Source organism: Chlorocebus sabaeus, chromosome 1, assembly GCF_047675955.1.
Source record: "Chlorocebus sabaeus isolate Y175 chromosome 1, mChlSab1.0.hap1, whole genome shotgun sequence".
Lineage (NCBI taxonomy): Eukaryota > Metazoa > Chordata > Mammalia > Primates > Cercopithecidae > Chlorocebus > Chlorocebus sabaeus.
In genome coordinates, this window is record NC_132904.1 from 29,253,223 (window position 1) to 29,274,264 (window position 21,042).

Here is a 21,042-nt window from a genome sequence, read left to right on the forward strand (position 1 = left end):
ACATAACAGCATCAATGGAAGAACTGAAAAGTGGGCACCAGCAAACACCAGAATTGAGCAGCCCCGAGTATGTAAACAGGAGCGCCTTTGATCAAGGGTGTGGATATAAGATGTCTCAGCTACAGGTACCTTCCATTCAAGCTTTAACATTCCAGGAAGGAGGAATTCGATTTGGTCCATTTTAGGACCAGGTTTCGAGCATCGGCTCATCCAGCCTTTAGTATGTAAGGGAACAGTTCTGTGCTGGACTATGATTCTGCACATGTCCATCCCAACAATTTTGTGTTGTTTGATTTTTTAAAAAGTTATAATCTTGCATTTCTTTAAAAATAATGTGAAACCTCTAACAACGGATAAAGCGAGTAGAGCTATGCTGTAAGATCTTGACAAAATGTGTTTTGTGCATCTTTTACAAGGAACTGATAAAAATTGAAACCCAGCAGGATTCATCATTCATGTGCTTGGTGATACATCACGGAGTGACACGTCTGCCCTGGGTCTGAATAAATGTTGATTATGATGGCAAACACACCCACACAACAATAATAACACTTGTCTTCTTGACTCCAATGGTTAGCAGATCCGGAATTTCCATACATTTGTTTTAGTGCTGCCTCTCCGGTTAGGAAGAGAATTTGAGACTTTTTTTAGGGTAAAGAAAAGAAATAGAGGATCTTTTGATTTTTCTATCACGGGCTGTCATTTTACAGTGATTGGGAGGCAGAGAATATGAAGCATACAGAAGGCATGCAAGGTATAATCTGTATATGTGCATGTGCGTGTGCATGTGCATGTGTGTGTGTGAAAGACAGAGAGAGAGAGACAAACATGTCATTGCCCTGGGGGCAGACTGATTTAGGGCTCTTCTAAGGCGAGCTCAAATCCAGACTGCATTTTCTATGTGGACCATCCGTGTTTCCCAGCAAAGAGGCACTCAGCCAAGGCCCAAGAGGTTGAGAATAAAGTGAGAAGCAGAGAGCTTGGCCAGTTTAGGAGGGGAGGAGGAATGCTCTGTGTTCTCTGTAATGCCTCCTGGCAACATCTGCGCCACAGAGGACTTGCTCAGCTAGCTCCCCTCCGGTCAGCCCGTAAGAGTCCTTCCTAGCGGCAATAAATCCTTCCCTCTGCCGCCCACCCATTCCTTGTGATTTGTTTGTTTTTTCTTTGGAAGTGGAGTTGGGTGGTTGCTGGGGAAGAGATCAGAAACTACTTATTGAAAGGCAGAAGCCACATCTCTAACAACCAGGGATAGGCTAATAACGGATACCAGTTACCGAGTCTTGCTACATGCCAGGCAGCTCGCATAGCCTCACAAACCCTTTCAGGTGGGTTTTATAAGCCCCATTTGCAGATGAGTAAAGCAAGCTTCAGAGACTTGTAAATCGCTGAAGATGATACGACTCTTAAATGGTAAGGCCGGATCCAAACCTGGGCCAGTGTTGTCTTCAGGTCACCCGGTCCTGACCGTGCATCTGTATTGGAAAGCTAGCTTGAAAGGACCCAAGACTGGCAGCTTTGGTACCCATCCCTGGCTGCTCTGGGACAGGTCACAGAACTGTTGAGTAGTCATAGTCTAGACTACAACAGATTGGAAATTATGATATAATATTTGCTCCGAGAACCAGCATGGTATTAACATCATTTTAAGCCAAGCCTTTCAGTCAGCTCTTTTGTGTATGGTTTGGGAGAACAAGGCACCAGGAACTCCCAGAAGTTCACGTCCAGCCATGGACCTTCTGAGGAGTACTCTTTCTAAGACACCGTGGAAAGCTTTTTTCCCCGCATTTGCAGCTTCAGATGCTGGTGTTCTACCCTCTAAAGTTGCTGAAACAGTACCATTAGGCGGAATAGTTTTATTGGAATTTAAAATATTGTGAATTTCATGCTCATTGCCTCTGGCTATAACTGGAGTAAAAGTGACATTGTTTCAGACAATAGCATGCACTAATTAAGTCAGTGGAGAATGTAGCAACAGAAATATCACAGTAACAAAACTGGAGTTGTGTTCCAATTGTGTTCAGAGCACTCCCCCAGCAGGGCAGTTGAGTTTAAATTTCCATTATTTTGAGTGAATGTGGCCCTAAGGAATCATGTAGGGATGGTTTTTTATGTGATCTCAGGGCAGTCCCTCTCTTGTAGCATAGTAACTTTTATAAAGCTATACTGTACTTTGTTGAAAAATAAAAGTACAAAATATATTGATTCCCTGAAAAAAGTCTGTGAGGATACGTATCTAACTGTTGACATACCTTACCTTGGGAAAAGGAAATTTGAAGAGAAAGGACTTTCTTTCTTTTCTTTTTCAAAAAATTTCTTATATTCCTGGACTTTTAAATTCATTATACTCAGCATATATTTTTGAGCAGACTGAAATGATCAAGGGAATGCCTTCAAATGAATAATTCATGCCTTATGGCATCAGATCATCAAAAGGCAGATAGGATAGGTGACTGTTAAGAAGTTGCCCCAATGGAGCTGGAATTAAGGTAGCAAGGGTGTGGGCTTGGGTGGCAGCAGTGGAGATGGAAAGGAAGGGAGGGGAGTTGAGTGCCATTAAAAACCAGGAGCCAGGGGTATCACCTGCATTTGTTGAAGTCTTGCAAAGTGGCACTGTTTTCATGAGGATGGAGCCTAGATACTGGTGCCGAGCTATGGAGGGACCTAAAGGAGCTAGAATTCTAATTATCAGTGAATGAGTGGGTGGGTGGTGGATGGATGGACAAATGAATGAGTTCCTTCATTTAAGGGTCCTTTTAGGTTCAGGCTGAACTCCTTTAGAAGTCTAATTAGGTCCTCGGTTAGGGCAGTATTTCTCATATTATTCCCTTGACCTGGGCTATTCTTATCCCAGCCTGAGAGAATTAAGGCCTTTCTAAGGTCTGGGCCATTTCTGGATGCTTTATTGGGTCACTTAAGTTTTTTTTGTTTTGTTTTGTTTTTTTTGTTTTTAACTATAAGAATCTCACTTCCAAATTGCTTAAACAATATAGGAGATAGATTTAAGGCACAAGAATCTAGAAGGTCTTCTGCGTTGGGTTGATTCAAGGGCTCACCAATGTCATCCAATGCTAGTTTCTTCCCAGCTTTCTGTTACGCTTTTCATTCAGCAGCAGCCTGGCTTCCTCATGGTGGCAAAATGGATGCAGCAGTTCCAGCCTTTACTTCCACATTATCTAGGAGGAGATAGAGAAATCTTTTTTGCCCCTAGAAGTTCCTTGAAAAAGCTCAGATTCATTCTCACCCACTCAAATTGGGTCTCATGCTCATACTTGACTGAGTCCCTTTGACTGGGGAATGTTGATTGCTTAGGTTATTGGAGCAAAGCATACTTATGGGGGCAGTGGTGGTGGGATCACCATATCTTACCCATATGGCAGCTGCACAATGCGGGTGTGTGTGGAAGGGATATTAGGGAGCTGTCAGACTCTAGTTTAGGATAATAAAGCAGGAATGACTGGTGTTTGTAGGTGTATGGGGGAGTGGATAAAGTTGAAGTAAGAAAATATCCAAGAGGGGTGGATGATTTCCCAAACTGAGAAGCAAGACAGTGTGTGTGGGCTCTAGGCTGGGGGCTGTAGAGGAGAATAATCATGAGGGTGCCTGAGAAAACTGGGCATGTTTGGTTTTACATAAAACCAAAGTCCTAGAGTGCTAGACAAGGAGCCTCCAGGATTTTGTGTGGTTTTATGGGAATGAATCAGTGAAGGAGACACTTTCAGAGCCTTTCAGTCTTTCAAAGATCAGTCTTTCAAAGGCTGTCTTGGCATGACAAGGCAGGGAGCTGGGGAGTGGCACCCCATGGCAGCGTGGAGCAACAGCAGCAGACATGTGGAGGGCCACAGACCCAGTAGGGCTCTGGGGGCATTGAACAAGTTCATTTATGTGTAGCACTTGGAGAGCACGACACGGAGGGCATTTTCAATCATTGTTACAAGAAGTATTTTTAATTTTAGTTGCTAGGAAGTAGTGAGAAGCAGTAGCAGCAAAAGAAACAGGAGGCCAAGTGATTCCGGAGGCATCCTGGTGTGAAAGTGACAGTTTGACAAACCTCCTTTTTGGGCTCTATAAGCCCCAGAGAAGAGAAGTCTCAAGAGTGCAGTAACTGAACTTCCTTCCAATCTGGTGTATAGGATTTTGAGCAGCTTCCATTTTATTAGAGAAATAAAGACCTATAGCATTACTTACATTGCAAGAGCATGGAACAGCTCATGTCTATAGAACTGTAAAATTACACACACACACATATGTGACACATATCTCACTCTAGCCTTACAACACTCTACAAGTTAGTCATTAAATACTGCTGTTTGACAGAGAAGGCAGCTCAATACCTCCAGCTTGGAGGTATTAAGTCCGTGGCAATGTCCAGAGTTAGAATATGGTAGAGTTGGTCTTTGCATCCAGCATCCTTCTCCCACCTTCCTCTTCCTTTCTAACAGACCCTAAATATGATCAGTTATCCCACCCTCCCCCATGAAGCCATGTGCTTTAAGGAATATGCACTCGCCCTCACCTCCAAAGGAAAGGCCGCCTTTTCCACTGATCTAATTTTGACCATTAGAAATCTGATGATGAGATTCTGAGAAAAGTGTTCTCACTTCTGAGGGAGTGCTACGGGAGGAGTTTCCTTCATCTTCCTCTGGTTTTCATTGCATCTGGATGGGACATTTGGAACTGCTGCACAGCCATTTGCCACCAAATCTGAGAATGAGGCCAATACTCAAGATGGAAGTGCAGGGATGGAGAGAATCTGGGTTCTTGAGGATTGGACTCAGTCACTAAATAACCATCCTAGAAGCCTACAGCAGCAGAAACTGTGACTTACCTTTCCAGTGTGCATTCTATTCTCCTTTAGTAACAAAAAATCTATATTGATAAGTGTAGTAATGTACCCAGATATAAAACCTCATTTTCTAGATTTCCTCATCAATGGAAGTTATGTGGCTTTTTGCCCTACCTTTCTTTACTTTCCTGCTTCCTGGAATGTGGGCACGGTGGCTTGAACGATGGCAGTCATTTTGTGACCATGAAGCTAACTTGAGGATACAAGTTGTCTACTGAATATGGCAGTGCTGAGAGTGTGGGTTCTGCCATACCAGCTACTGACTCTTTTTCTCTAGGCTTCTTTTATGTGAGAGAAATATAGCATTTTCTCTATGTAAGCTAGCAATTTCTAACTTACATAAGCCACTGTTACTTAATGTTTTCTTTTATATGCAGCTTGGTTTAATCCCAACTGAGAAGCCTATATATTTCTGAATTTCCTGTGGGTGCGAACTAATTTTCTTAATGTATAAACTGTTTGGAATTGGAGTTGCTTTTATACACAATCAATAACATCCTAATTGTTTCCTCATTGAAACCCATATTGTTTGCATCTGTACTGTGTGGTTAACTACAACAAGGGCTGTATTCTTCAGTTCTACATTATTCTTGATTGAGAGATCCTAATATTGGGATCCCTACCATTTTCTACATTTTTTTTTTTTTTTGAGACAGAGCCTTGCTCTGTCGTCCAGGCTGGAGTGCAGTGACACCATCATGGTTCACTGCAGCCTCAACCTCCTGGGCTCAAGCAATTATCCTACCTCAGCCTCCTAAGTAGCTGAGGCTGCAGGTGCATGCCATTACGCCTGGCTAATTTTTTAAATTTTTTTGTAGAGACAGTGTTTCACCATGTTGCCCAGGCTGGTCTCAAACCCCTGGGCTCAAGTGACCTACCTGCCTCGGACTCCCAAAGTCCTGGGACTACAGGCTCGAGCCACTGCACCCAAACCCATCTTCAGGCATTAAGAACATTCAGAAAGCCCAAACAAAAAGCAAATGTTATGGCTTTGGTACAGCGTTGGTGGAAAATCCAGGTGGTTTCTTTGGCACTTACCCCAGATGACCCTAGTAATATCCTCCCACCTGAGCAGAGCCTGAGTTTTGAATATCCTACTGCATGCACCTTCAGTTTCCTACTGCCTACTCCTAAGATCCACACACCCCAACCATGTGGTCTGCCTCCCACACGAATCCTCAGGGAGGAGAGCTTTTAATATCTGGCAAAGCAACTATTGACTCAGGTTTTGTTTGTTTGCCATTAAGTTAGCATTTAATAAATGCAAGATTCTTGGCTTAGTAGGCTGGTTATTACGTATTATCAAAATGGTAAATTAATTATTCAAAAGCTGTGTTTGAGATATACCAGAGACGTAACCAAGGAGGTCTCTTTGTTTCTAATTTGCAGTAAACATTGCATTTCTGGCCAGTCAGTATTTATTTCAAGTATAATAATTATCTTATTAAACTCAAATCTACTAAATTGAAATGAAAGTCAGGAATTAGTGCTGGAGGGTAGGGGAGGGTTTAGTGAGGCAATGTTGTGAGCATCCTGAACCACCAGCCTCATGACTCCCACCTCGCCATGAGGATGCCAAAACCAGCCCCTAAAGCATAACTGCATTGATAATTGTTCTTTATCCAGGGACAGAGCCACCTACTATTCTTGGCCCAAGTAACTCTCCCTTGGATATAAACTTTTAATGTAATGACGAGAGGGACAGCCACTGTTTATCAGTGCCTCTTATGTGACAATTACTTTACATCTATTATCGCTAGTTCTCACAGCAATCTCAATTTACTGATGAAGAAACTTGATGAGACTTGGAGGGGTTAAATAATCTGCTGAAGGTCACACATGTACAGTCTCTTGGGGTTCACAGGGGATTGGTTCCAGGAATCCCCGTGGATACCAAAATCCACAGATGCTCAACTCTCTTATATGAAATGGTGTAGTATTTGTGTATAACCTACACACATCCTCCTGTATTCTTTAAATAATCTCTAGGTTGCTTATGTCTAGAGCAATGCAGATGCTATGAAAATAGTTGTTAGACTGCATTTTAAAATTTGTATTTTTAATTGTTGTATTATTATTTTTTATCTTTCCTCCAATATTTCAGATCTGCAGTTGGTTTTGAATCCATGGATACAGAACCTACAGATAGAGAGGGTGACTGATATGTTAATTGCAGAGCTGAGAGTTTGATGCTGGTCATTTGGGTTCCAAAGCCATCCTTTCTGCAGCTGCAGAAACTCTGAGGCCTTGAACATGTATTTTTATGTACTGCACAGGGGAGTCTGTCCCTTGCCTTTTGGCTCAGAAACTGATTACCAGAGCAGTCTATTTTGTTCTCTGCCCCTCCCCAATTAAGTCTCAGACTTGTTCCACTGTTGCATGGGCACGTACACTTGCCTTCTCCCACTCTCGCGGCTCCATGCTGCAGCTAAGAAGGGGTCATCATAACTTACCTTTGTGCATCCACTCCGTTTTCCATCCCCATGAGCAGGACCGCAGGGTTTATCAACAAATTCTAAGGAGAAGCAAAAAAATTCCCAAGGAGAAAAAGAATTCCAATGTATCTGAATCAGTTTTCTGGATTCTTTGTTTGTGTCCAAGCCCCTTCAATGCAGGTCTTTGGCCTAGAGCTGAAAACCAGCAGCCAGAGGGTGGAGTAAACAAGACATGAACTGGGGAGTGCCTGGAGACTTTATTATAGCTCACAACTTAGGATATTGAGATGACTAGTTATACCCATAGAATGATGTTGCAGAGTATCCAGGCCACCCGGTTCAAACAAGCTCACACAGGGAGATTCTGTTTCGGCTTCTACTTATGGGAGTCAGGTCATTCATTCATTAATTCATTTCATTCATTCATTTATCCAACACATATTTGTCATTTGTCTGCTTCGTGTCAGGCACTGTTGTAAAGCATGAGGTCTCTGACTTTACATGAGATGTCCTGGAATCTCAAGGGTGGGGCAGAGGAAGAAACACTGGCCAGAGTTAGAAGAACTGGGTTTGAGTTAGCATGACCAACTTTTCTGGTTTGCCTGGGACTTTCCCAGTGTTAGCACTGAATGTCACGTATCCTGGAAAACCCCTCAGCAACTGGGGAACAGTTGGTTGCCCAGGTTTGAGTGCCAGCTCTGCTATCTACTTGTCCGATAGTCAATCTATACTTTGTGAGTACCTATTAGGAGCCAGACAGTGTACCAGGCTGAGAAACAGCAGTAAGCAAAGAAGAGTTCCTGTGCCCAAGGGGTCCCCTTTCAGTAGCAGTAGACAACCCAAGCAGACACAAATAAGGTGTGTCTAAGAGCCATCAAGAAGATAAAACAGGTGCTGTGATATAGAGTGACTGCATATGGGAGGGGCTGTTTTAGCTAGGCAGGTCACAGAAGGTGGTAGCAGGGGGTGACAATAAACAGAGCCCCCAGTGAGAGAAAAAGGACAGCTATGTACGGATTTTGGGGAGAAGTTTTCCAAGCAGAAAGATCATCAAGGGCAAAAGCCCTGAGATGGGAACAGATCTGCCAGGTTTGAGGGTCAGAAGGAAGGTTAGTGTGAATAGAAAGAGAGGAGGAAAGAGATGAGGAGGGGAGGAGGAAGGGGTTGGAGAAGCAGGCAGGGGCCAGATGATGGAGGGCCTTGGGCTCTGCAGTAAGTGAGTAGGTGGGGCTGCTAGCTGGAGTATCCAGGTGGTAGCTTCTACACCAAGGTATCTTAGGTTTCTTTCATGGTAGTGGCAGTATATTTAGAGGGAAAGCCCCAGTATACAGGCACTTATCCACTTCTGTTGATGTCTCATTTGGTGACGTTCCATTGGCAAAGCAGAGCTCACGGCCAAGCCCAGCACCAGTGGAAGGGAGCTAGAAAGGGTATGGATACAGGAAGATGGGATTCATTGTGGACAATCAATGTAACAACCTGCTACAGGAGGCTCTGAACACTCTGAACAGGTATTTATTATTATCCTCAATTATAGGTTTTGAGGCTGAGTAGTATTCCTACACACACACACACACACACACGCACACACACACACACACACGTATATATCTCACAGTTTCTTTATCCAGTTGTTGATGGGCATTTGGGCTGGTTCCACATTTTTGCAATTGAGAATTGTGCTGCATAAACACGCATGTGCAAGTATCTTTTTTTTATAATGACTTCTTTTCCTTTGGGTAGATACCCAGTCATGGGATTGCTGGATCAAAGGGTAGTTCTATTTTTAGTTCTTTAAGGAATCTCCATACTGTTTTCCACAGTGGTTGTACTAGTTTACATTCCCATCAGCAGTGTTGCTGAAACCTGATCTCTACTAAAAATACAAAAATTAGCCCAGTGTGGTGGTGGGTGCCTGTAGTCCCAGCTACTTGGGAGGCTGAGGCAGGAGAATTGCTTAAACTCAGGAGGCGGAGGTTGCAGTGAGCTGAGACTGCACCGTTGCCCTCCAGCCTGGGCAACAACAGCAAAACTCCATCTAAAAAATAGAAATATAAAAAAAGAAGTGTTCCCTTTTCACAGCATCCATACCAACATCTATTATTGTTTAATTTTTTGATTATGGTCATTCTTGCAGGAGTAAGGCAGTATTGCACTGTGGTTTTGATTTGCATTTCCCTGATCATTAGTGATGCTGAGCATTTTTTCATATGTTTGCTGGCCATTTGTCTATCTTCTTTTGAGAATTGTCCATTCATATCCTTAGCCTGCTTTTTGATGGGTTTGTTTGTTTGTTTTTTTCTTGCTAATTTGTTTGAGTTCCTTGTAGATTCCTTGTAAAATTCCTGTAGAGTCCTCCTTTGTCAAATGTATAGATTGTGAAGATTTTTCTCCCACCCTGTGGGTTGTCTGTTTACTCTTCTGACTGTTCCTTTTACTGTGCAAAAGCTCTTTAATTAAGCCCCACCTATTTATTTTTGTTTTTGTTGCATTTGCCTTTGGGTTCTTGGTCATGAAATCTTTGCCTAAGCCAATGCCTAAAAGGGTTTTTCTGAAGTTATCTTCTGGAATTTTTATGGTTTTAGGTCTTAGATTTAAGTCCTTGATCTATCTTGAGTTGATTTTTGTGTAAGGTGAGATATGAAGATCCAGTTTCATTTTCCTACATGTGGCTTTCCAGTTATCCCAGCACCATACTGAACAGACCAATAACAAGCAGTGAGATTGAAATGGTGATTAAAAAAAAAATTACCAACAAAAATAGTCCAGGACCAGATGAATTCACAGCTGAATTTTATCAAACATTCAAAGAAGAGTTGGTACCAATCCTATTGACACTATTCCACAAGATAAAGAGGTAATCCTCCTAAATCATTCTATGAAGTCAGTATCACCCTAATACCAAAACCAGGAAAGGACATAACAAAAAAAGAAAACTACAGACCAATATTCATGATGAACATAGATGCAAAAATCTTTAGCAAAATACCAGCTAACTGAATCCAACAGCACATCAAAAAGATACTCTATGATGATCAAATGGGTTTCATACCAGGAATGCAGGGATGGTTTAACATACACAAGTCAATGAATGTGATACACCACATAAACAGAATCAAAAACAAAAATCACATGATCATCTCAATAGATGCAGAAAAAGCACTTGACAAAATCCAGCATGCCTTTATGATTAAAACCCTCAGCAACATCAGCATACAAGGGACATACTTCAATGTAATAAAAACCATCTGTGACAACCCCACAGCCACCATAATACTGAATGGGGAAAAGTTGAAAGCATTCCCTCTGAGAACTGGAACAAGACGGTGCCCACTCTGACCACTTCTATCCAACATAGTACTGGAAGTCCTAGCCAGAGCAATCAGACAAGAGAAAGAAATAAAGGGCATCCAAATCAGTAAAGAGGAAGTCAAACTGACACTGTTTACTGATGTTATGATTGTATACTTAAAAAACCCTGAAGACTCCTCCAAAAAGCTCTTAGAACTGTTAAATTAATTCAGCAAAGCTTCAGGATACATACTTAATGTATACAAATCAGTAGCTCTGCTATACACCAACAGTGGCTAAGCTGAGAATCAAATCAAGAACTCAACCTCTTTTATAGTAGCTGCAAAAAAATAAATAAGTAAAATACTTAGGACTATACTTAACCAAGGAGGTGAAAGACCTCTACAAGGACAACTACAAAACACTGCTGAAAGAAATCATGCCCCACAAACAAATGGAAACATATTCCATGCTCATAGATGGGTAGAATCAATATTGTGAAAATGACCATACTGCTAAAAGCAATCTACAAATTCAATGCAATTTCCCTCAAAATACCACTATCATTCTTTACAGAACTAGAAAAAAAAAATCCTAAAGTTCACATGGAACCAAAAAAGAGCCTGCATAGCCAAAGTAAGACTAAGTAAAAAGAACAAATTTGGAGTCATCACATCACCTGATTTCAAGCTATACTATAAGGCTATAGTCACCAAAACAGCATGGTACTGGTATAAAAATGGGCACATAGACCAATGCAGCAGAATAAAGAACTCAGAAATAAACCCAAATACTTATAGCCAACTAATCTTCAACAAAACAAACAAAAACATAGAGTAGGGAAAGGACACTCTCACTTTTTAAATGTATGGGGCCTACAGTGAATGAATGCACATCACATTTGTAGGGATGATGCTTTGTGTCTTGTACCATTTAACAGATATGCATGTACCTTTGTGGGACAAATTGTTCTTTTTTTTAATGTCATCTTTTTAGCATTCAATTACAAGAAGAAAACGGCCAAGCAGGCAGAAGAGTTCTGTATTGTTTAATCCATCCATCTCCTTCTCTGGCTTCTGGCAAGGGAGGCTGCTGTACTACTTCTTTCCCACCACTCAGTAGACTGATGAAAACAGGAAGTTGAGTGCTCTCCCCGCCATTGCCATCAGAAATCTTGTAGCATGTGACAGAATGAGACAGATTGCTTCTCTCTCAATGAGGCCTGCATTGTTGACAGTGTCCAGCCTGAAGGCCCCAGCACTGGTTCAATGTTGTTATTGGCAACATGATTGAGAGAGAAGCTGGACAGTCTGTCAACTTGGCCTTCACAGGGCTATTAGAGTGAAGCAAGAGATAAACTGTATTTTGTTTTCAACAAGGCTCCATGTCTGTCTTATATGATCAACTCCAAAACATACCATGAAATATGACTTCTTATTATCCCTACTTTTAGAGCACTTAGTAACTGTTAGGTGAGGTGGAAGTAAGGAACTGTGTGTAACCAGCTGCGGCAGCTTATGCCTGTAATCCCAGCACCTTCCACAGCCGAGGCAAAAGGATTGCTTGCGTCCAGGAGTTTGAGACCAGCCTGGGCAACATAGTGAAATTCTGTCTCTACAAAAAATAAAAAACTAGCTGGGCATGGTGGTGCATGCCTGGAGTGCTAGCTACTTGGGAAGCTGAGGTGGGAGGATCACATGAGTCCTGGAGGTTGAGGCTACAGTGAGCTGTGATCACACCACTGCACTCAGTCTGGGTGACAGAACGAGACCCTGTCTAAACAAAACAAAACAAAACAAAACAAAACAAAAGAGAACTGAGTGTTAATTTTTCCTGTGTAGTATGATGCTACTCTTTCTGAGATCACTATTTGTGGTAGATAAGATAATGCCCTCACACCCCAAAGATGTCCCGACCTAATCCCTGGAACCTATGAATATGTTATGTTATATGGCAAAGGGAAATGCAGGTTGCAGACAAAATTAAGGTTGTTAATCGACTGACTTGAAAATAGAGAGAGCATCCTGGATTATCCAGATGAGCTCAATGTAATCACAAGGGTCCTTAAATGTGGAAAAGGAAGGTAGAAAAGTCAGAGTGACTGAGAAAGACTCAGCTGGCCATTGCTGGCTTTGGAGATGGAAGAGTGTCATGAGTCATATGTGGAGCCTCTGGCAGCTGGAAAACACAAGAGAAAGGATTTACCCCCAGAGCCTCCAGTAGGAATGCAGTCTTGCTGACACCTTAATGTTAGCCCAGTAAACCCATTTCAGACTTCTGACCTCTAGAAATATAAGATAATCAATTTGTTTCATTTTAAGTGACCAAGTTTTTGGCAATCTGTTATGGCAGCAATAGGAAACATATACTCTACTTTTCAATGGATCTTTGAATAATGGTCAGTGGTTAAAGTGCCTTTCTAGTGCCTATGGAAGGCATTAGTGTACATGATAGCAACAGAATTCATAACTCTTGAGTAAGGATATTACCTCATGTTCTGTAGAAAACCATATTAAAGCCACATTGCTTGTCTAGCCTTATACCAGAGAGACTTATCTGATTGGAGAAGCTGAATAACAATTACTGAGCATGCTCTGTTCATGTGTTAATTTATTTACTCAAGATTTTGTGGCCTGGTGATTTGGGCAGGGTTCAGCTGAGATTGTTCATCTCCATTCTGTGTGGTGTTTGTTGGGTTCACTCACATATTTGTGGTCACTTGGCATGTTGATTGGTGTTGGCTGATCCTGGATGATGTCATTTACAGGCCTAGCAGTTGGCTGAAGTGTCAGCTGGGGCACTTTGGTTTTTATCCACATGGCCATTCCACTGGTTTAGCTAGCTTGGTCTTCTTCACTTGGTGGGTGAAGTTCGAGAAAGAGAATGCAGAGGTCGCTTGACTTAGACCTTGGCTCAGAAATTGCTTAGCATCATTCTGCTTCTTTCCATTGACCTATTGGCCAAGGCAAGTGATGGGAGCAGTAGCAACCCCACATTGCCAGGGGGCATACATATACAGATGGGAGGCATTTGTAGAGAGAGAGAGAGAGAGAGAGAGAGAGATATTTTTGAGATGGGGTCTTGCTGTCACCCAGGTGGGAGTGCAGTGGCGCGATACTGGCTCACTGCAACCTCTGCCTCCCAGGTTCAAGCAATTCTCCTGCCTCTGCCTCCTGAGTAGCTGGGATTACAGGCATGCACCACCATGCCCAGCTAATTTTTGTATTTTCAGTTGAGACGGGGTTTCACCATGTTTGTCAGGCTGGTCTCAAACTCCTGACCTAGTGATCTGCCTGCCTCGGCCTCCCAAAATGCTGGGATTACAGGTGTGAACCACCACACCTGGCCAGCAATGATTTTTTAAACGTTATACTCTCTGTGGCTCCTTTTCTTAGGTTAGATGGCCTGAAGCTGGTATGCGTTCTTCCTTCTGTTCCTGCCTCTTTCATGTGGTGAGTCTGCCAAGGCAAGCTCTGCCCTCAAGAGGAAAGGCTTGCAGTCGTTTAGCTGCTGTGGCCATGAAAAGGTGGCTAAGTATAACTCAGTATGGAATAGAAAACTCATTCAGATCACAGGGACAGTTTCCCTTCACCAGACCAGGTAGCCAGTAGTACCACCATTATTAGGACCTCTGATTCCTTTGTATATTTCTCAATTGCTTCAGAACATGGAAGGGAGAAAGGCATGATTAAGTAACACCTCAAGAACTTAGCAATAACCACTGAAGGAGACAGAGAAATAACCAGTGACAAGAAGGGGAAAGTTCAGGAAGGACAAAACTGGGACGTTATTCTATAAGTGAAGGTACACATTCTACCAGTAGAAATGAAGAAATAGGATGCACAAGGAAAATGGCCTTCACCATCCTTATGGACTAACTGTAACATGTCCAACAATTAGGATGTTGAAAATATGTTGACAAAATTCTGGAAAGCATTTGCTGGTTTTGCATTTACATTCTGGTGAAATCATTTTTGCCCTGTAATTGATATTTGGACAGTTCTCCTGAGACAGCAATGGGGCATAATATAAACTGTCATATAATCATTTAGACATTTCAATTCTCTCTACGTCATCTTTTTGTAGACAACCCAAAGGAATACATATTGCACATACCCATAAACAGATGTGTTTTCACTATTGTTGTGGATGCAATTGATAATGGAAACAAGAAATGAAGGGTCGCTGAAGATGAGTGAGATTTTTTTCAGTTCAATCCAGTTGGTGAAGTCCAGTTCAGTTCTGAACTTAATCCAGACATTGTTATCTTTCCACAAAAATGACAGTGAAAAATCAGAGAGTTACATGGGAGCAACAGCAGCAGCATAGAGAGAAGGCATTGGTATGTGGCCACAGGCAGTTTTGGGGTTAGAGCAGGCAATAAGGAAGCAGTGCATTGTAATGGAAGGAGCATGCGCTTTGGTTAAAGATAGACCAGTGTTTTTGACTCCTGCCTTTGCAAAGTACTCACTTTCTAATCTTTCCTGCTTTCATTTCTTCTATAAAATGGGGATGATTGCCCTCATCTCATGACTATTGTAAGGATTAAATAAGATACATTTCAAATATCGACTCCTGTGCCTTGCACACTGTATGCACACAAGAGTGATGACCATACAGAAACCAAATTTGCAGAACTGGTGAGGGGAATTGTGATTCAAGCCCTTGCATGATCTGAGCAGTAGCTAGTAAGAACAGAAATAGTGAGCGTGGTAGAGGTGATAGATTAGATAGACAGACAGACAGACAGATAGATAGATAGGTAGATAGACAGACAGACAGGTTGTAGAAAGCTCCATGTTTTTAGGGATGCATTTTTAGCAACTACATTATAAGAGATAGTATTAGAACTTACTTTTCACTTTCAGATAATTCTCAAGAAATAATGGGTCTGGGCGGAAAAGCCATGGACTAGTGTGACAGGGCTAAGGGGATAAAAGAGTAATGTAAGATGGCAACAGAATAGGCAGAACCGGACCATACTTGGACACAGAGAGCTCTCCAAGCTGATTTTGAGCTGTGTCATACCCATGGCAGAAGCAGTTTTGGTTCCCATGGGCTACCCTCCAATCTTTCCTCTTGTTGACTTGGCAAGGCTGGCACCTCTTCTGAAAACCTCAGCTCTAACAACTCCTAAAGTATCTCAGTGTAACAGGTAAGGAAACTGACAAAAGCAGGGACAAGGGCACACTCTCCCTGTTGAGTTCCTCCGTTGGTCTAGCAGCACCTGGGAGACGCCACTCCCTGGCTTAGCTCTTTCATCCATAAACTAGGATCCCTGGTGCCTCTCCCAGTTCTTCTTTCTGCAACCTGCTATAGCATCAGGAGGAGGGAAGGACTCAAGCTATCATTCTACAATTCAATGCTCGTATTTCTGGCTTGTTATCACAGTGATGTATCCTTAGGGACAGTGAGTCACATCCTAAAAATAGCTGGCATCCTTGGAGCCATCCCTGACTTTCTCTCTCCCGACAGGGTGGGAGAAGAGCACCTCTCCTTCCAAGGCATGGCAGCAAGAAAGGCTTCCCCTTCTCCATCCTCTGTTATGGCTACAGCTTTACACACTACAGCTCAGGTGTGCAAAGCCAGAAAGGAGCTTCTTTTATTTTAATAATGGGTTGTCTTCTGCTCTGAAGCCCCCATAGGAGTAGGCGGAAAAACACAAATAAAAATAGACATGCCAATAAATGAGAACCCAATCTCTTTCAGTTCAAAATAGTTCCCTTTGGGCAAATATTCTGAAGTGGTTCCCTACCACGTCTATTTTTCTCTTTTCAAGAAGTTGCTTTCTACTCTTTTCCAAGATGGCACCTGAGGTGGAGGGAAGCAGAGCCTTAGATATCCTCACAGCAGAGAGGAGGAGTTCTGCACCTGCATGTGGTCCTCTGGGCCGCTGTTCTCTGGGCTCCAGCTTCTGGCCTTATAATCTTCCTTGCCTCAATGTGAAGCCTGGTGGACCTGGTGAACGTTCTCTCAGCCCATGGAATACAACCTCAGCCATCTCCCACTGCTGACTCCAGCCACCTGATATTTTGCTGGTGATATTGGTCCTTTGAGACATGGTCACAAGCTCCTTGAGGCCCACAGACCTGGCCAGACCTCCCTGTGGCCTCTGCTACAGGGTTTCCCCATTTTGCGTCTCAGTGAGCACTTGCAGGCAGGCTTCTCAATTCTTAATTCTTCTTTACTTTTGCCATCCCTTTTATTGGTCCCTGAGAACTTTCCAGATCTTCTTTGTGCTCTGCTGAAGCCAAGAGAGAGCTAGGGTGGGGTAGAATGAGGCTATCTCAGGCCCTGGCTATACAGGCACCCACTTCTGCCCATGCTGCCCCATAGTACCCAAACCTGATGTACACGGCACCCTTTGAAAATGCAGACTTCTCCCACAGGCTGTGGCGCTTCCAGGCTGTACCTGGGGAAGCAGAGCACCAGCCATAGCCTTGCTAGGTTTCTCTAAAGTTTCCTTAAGGTCCCAGTGCATGCTCACACCCAGCCTAGCCTGGGGTTTTGATCTGGTTGTAGGGGGGTTTGGTTGTAGGACACTGTGTCACACTTGCCCATCTTCTCTTCAGCCCTCTTCTCAGCTCCTCCCTCCACTGAAAGCACCTTCTATCTTCCCCTTCTCTCCAGCAACAACTGTCCTCATATCCTCCTTCTTCCTTGTTCTTTACCCTTCGTCTTCCCTTTCCCAGGTCCAAAATGACAAAAAGATTATAGGAGCAGAAACAAGATTTCCAACCAAGGAAAAACATGGAAAAGAAAGGGACAGGCACCTCAAGCTGTGTGTCCCAAGCCTTGGTGAAGGCCAACAGAACAGGGAATGACTCACCTCCCATTGAGATGTTATGAAATGAGGGGAACCCTTAGGAATACTATAATCTAGGAGGAGGTTCAGAGAAGTTAAGTGACTTGCTTAGGATTGGTGACTTGTCCAACTAATTACACCTACTAATTAGTTGAATGGGGTCCACTGTTCATTCCATTTTGCCACACTCCCTCCGTATTGTCAGTTAATATCAATGCTAAAACATCACAAATAAATACAAGGAGGGAATCGAGACAATAATAGCTAGAGGCACGCTGTTGTGGATGAGGAGGAATGTATTAGTCAGAGTTCTCCAGCTCTTCAGAAAAACAAAACCAACAGGATGGATGTGTGCTATATATGTAAGTATATGGAGACAGAGCGAGGGGGAGAGATTTTAAGGAATTAGCTCACATGATTGTGGAAACTTGGTGAGTCCAAAATTAGATAGGAGATGTGAGGAGGCCAGCAGGTTGTAGCCTCAGAGAAGAGATGCAGTTTGAGTCGAAAGACAGTCTGGTAGCAGATTTCCTTTTTTGCTTGGGGAGGGGAGGCCAGTCTTTGTTTTATGAAGGTCGTCCATTGTTTGGATGAGGCCCACCCACATTATGGAGGGTAATCTGCTTTACTCAAAATCTATCTCGTCCAAAAAACATCTTTGCAGAAACATCCAGAATAATGTACCAAATATCTGGGTACTGTGGCCCAGACAGGTAGACACATAAAATTAGCCATCACAAGGGAGTTGTGGGTCTCATTGTGAACTGGAAAGATGTTGCCGAAAAGGATCCATTATCTCATCTCAGTAGGTGGAGTTTCCAGAGAGTTAGAGATTACACCTGGATTTTTGTTGTTGCTGTTGTTGTTTTTGAGACAGGGTCTTGCTCTGTCACCCATGCTAAAGTACAGTGGTGCAATCATGGCCCACTACAGCCTTGACCTCCTGCGCTCAGGTGATCCTCCCACCTCAGTCTCCTGAGTAGCTGGGACTACAGTCGTGCACCACCATGCCTGATTAATTTCTGTATTTTTCATAGAGACGGGGGTTTCACCATGTTCACTAGGCTGGTCTCGAATTCCTGGGCTCAACTGATCTGCCTGCCTTGGCCTCCCAAAGTGCTGGCATTACAGGTGTGAGCCAGCATGCCCAGCCTAGATTTTGGTTTTAAGTGGGTCACGTGGTCCTTGGACACCACATCAAGAAAGGAGGGAAGATAAATAATGTTGAGGAAGGGAACAGGGATGAGATGTTTCCCTGTCTACTTTGCTTAGGTCATGTTTGTAAGTAACAAAAACCAATTCAACATGGAGAAACCTTAAATGCATATTACTAGGTGACAGAAGCCCACCTGTAAAGGCTGCATCCTGTGTGACTCATGCTCTGGGAAAGGGGAAACCATGAAGACAGTAAAAAGATTAGTGGCTGCCAGGGGTTGATGGGGAGGGAGGGGTGAAAAGGCAGAGCACAGAGGATTTTTAGGGCAGTGAAATGACTAGATATGATACTATGTCATTATACCTATGTCCAAACCCATAGAACATATACCACCACGTGTAAATCCTAATGCAAACTATGAACTCTGGTGATAATGATAAGTTCACGTAGGCTCATCAATGGTAACAAATGGAAAACTCCAGTGGGGGATGTTGATAGTGGGGGAGGCTGTGCATCTGTGGAGGCAGAAGGAATTTCTATATCTTCCTCTCAATTTTGCTTTGAACCTTAAACTGCTCTAAAATATTTAAGCCTTAATGAAAGAACAAACCAGTTAAAGCTCACTTTTTCTCACAGGGGAGTTTATTATAAAGACACAGGAGTGTTTTTTGGAAGCCAACAACAGGAACAAAATGGGGCTTGGAAAAGCACTAAGATCAGGGATCAGGGCACACACAAGCCATACTCATTCTGGGTCTCTTGCCTCTGATCTCTGTTCCATTCTTCTTTTTTCCTGGAGCCTTGCTTTCTCTGCTTCTCAATTCGCATGGTGGCTGGAGCATGTCCATTGTACAGGTCTGGTCATCCAATGTCATATTCTTTTTTTCTTGATTCCATTTCCAGTTCCTGGGAAAACTTTGTTCAATCTAACTTGAGTGAATTGGCCACATCTGGTCTAATCAATCATGGCAGAAGATTGAGGCAAGATTTTACAAAATAACTGCCAAAGGCTCACTGCCGTGATGAGGAGGGAGTTAAGAGTTTCTGCTTGAACTGGGGGGGTATGCCAAAAATGATCCACTCCTTTATTTCAGTGGGTGGGGATTCCACGGCATTAAAGTTCATATCCATGAGAACTGGTATGGGGCTGCCTACCTCCCTGACCCCCTACCCATCCTCCTTTTGGTGGATGCCAGCCTCTGTGGTGGATGCCAGCCTCTGTGACATCTCTCAGTAGCTGCAAGTAGCAAAGAGAACCTGTGGGAAATGCTAGCCTTGCCTCCTGCCTTCCTTTGAGGGCAAATTGGGGCTTGTAGCTGCTATTAGCTGCAAGGAACTGAGGGTCATGCCATTGCATTGCCTGAAACTGGAGATCATTCACAACTCAGCTCATGGTCCAAGAAACAAAAATAATATTTAATGAGCAAAATCTTCTTTGTCTAATTATGGTAAATGTCAAGGTTGAATCCAAGTGCTTTGCTTAAGGTCAAATGCTCAGTGCTATCAAAAAGCATTTAAACCAAAGCTGATGGGCTACTAAAGCCCAGGCTAGTTAAAATCAGGCACAGTTCTTTAGTGATTTATCTCCTCCTATTGGAAGCAGTAATGTTGAAGTTGGAACAGTCCACAGTAGCTTGTGCTTTGCTCTTGTCTGCTGCTCTCTATAGACAGGCGAGGGATTCCGTGATGAAATCAATGCTCCAAGTCTCCCAAAGAGTTACATTCAAGGACCAGGAATTTCATTTCCATTTGGTCAGTTATTTTAAGGTGTTGACCTCTTTCTGATTTAATTGGTCTGAGGTGAGACCTGGCCATTGGTATTTTTTGAAGGCTCCCGAGTGAAGTGTTTCTAATATGTACTGGGATTGAGAACAAGTAAGCTAAATGCTTGCTTTAGTTAATTAAAATAAAATGCTGAAAGCTGATGCCTCTGGGTCCTGAACTCTTCTCCATGTTGCTCTGCCCTTACTCATAGTTTTCATTCAAACCAAATATATATTCTTCCCTGCTTCCTCTTATTTTTGGAAGCCAGAGCTGTGTCCTAGGGGGTGGCTTGCATTGTTAAGCTCCAGAAAGGGCAAAGTAACAGTTCCATACGCCCTTTGCATTTGGTAGTGAATAGGATGGAAACTATCCTGCAAATATCTGTTAGCCCCCAATCAAATGGACTGGTGAAGACAAGTTCTGAAGGTTCAAGAGAGAGATGAGAATTCACACTATGGGACAGGCCACTTCAGGATGTCTGAAAAGAATGGGACAGCAAAGCTTTCCTGAGCAATGAAGAAACCTTTCTCCCATTATTTATGCACACCGCTTCGCTGTTCCTTCTTTATTTCGTGTCATACAATAGAAATAATGATCTTGGTACCAGACCCTGTGTTGTGCGAGGACAATTAATCACCCACCTAGTCATTTATTTCCTTATACTCTTGCCCACCAGGACCATTATCCTGTAGGTAAACAGAGGTGCCAGTAAATCATGGACAGAACACAAGTCGGTGGGAGAATGGTT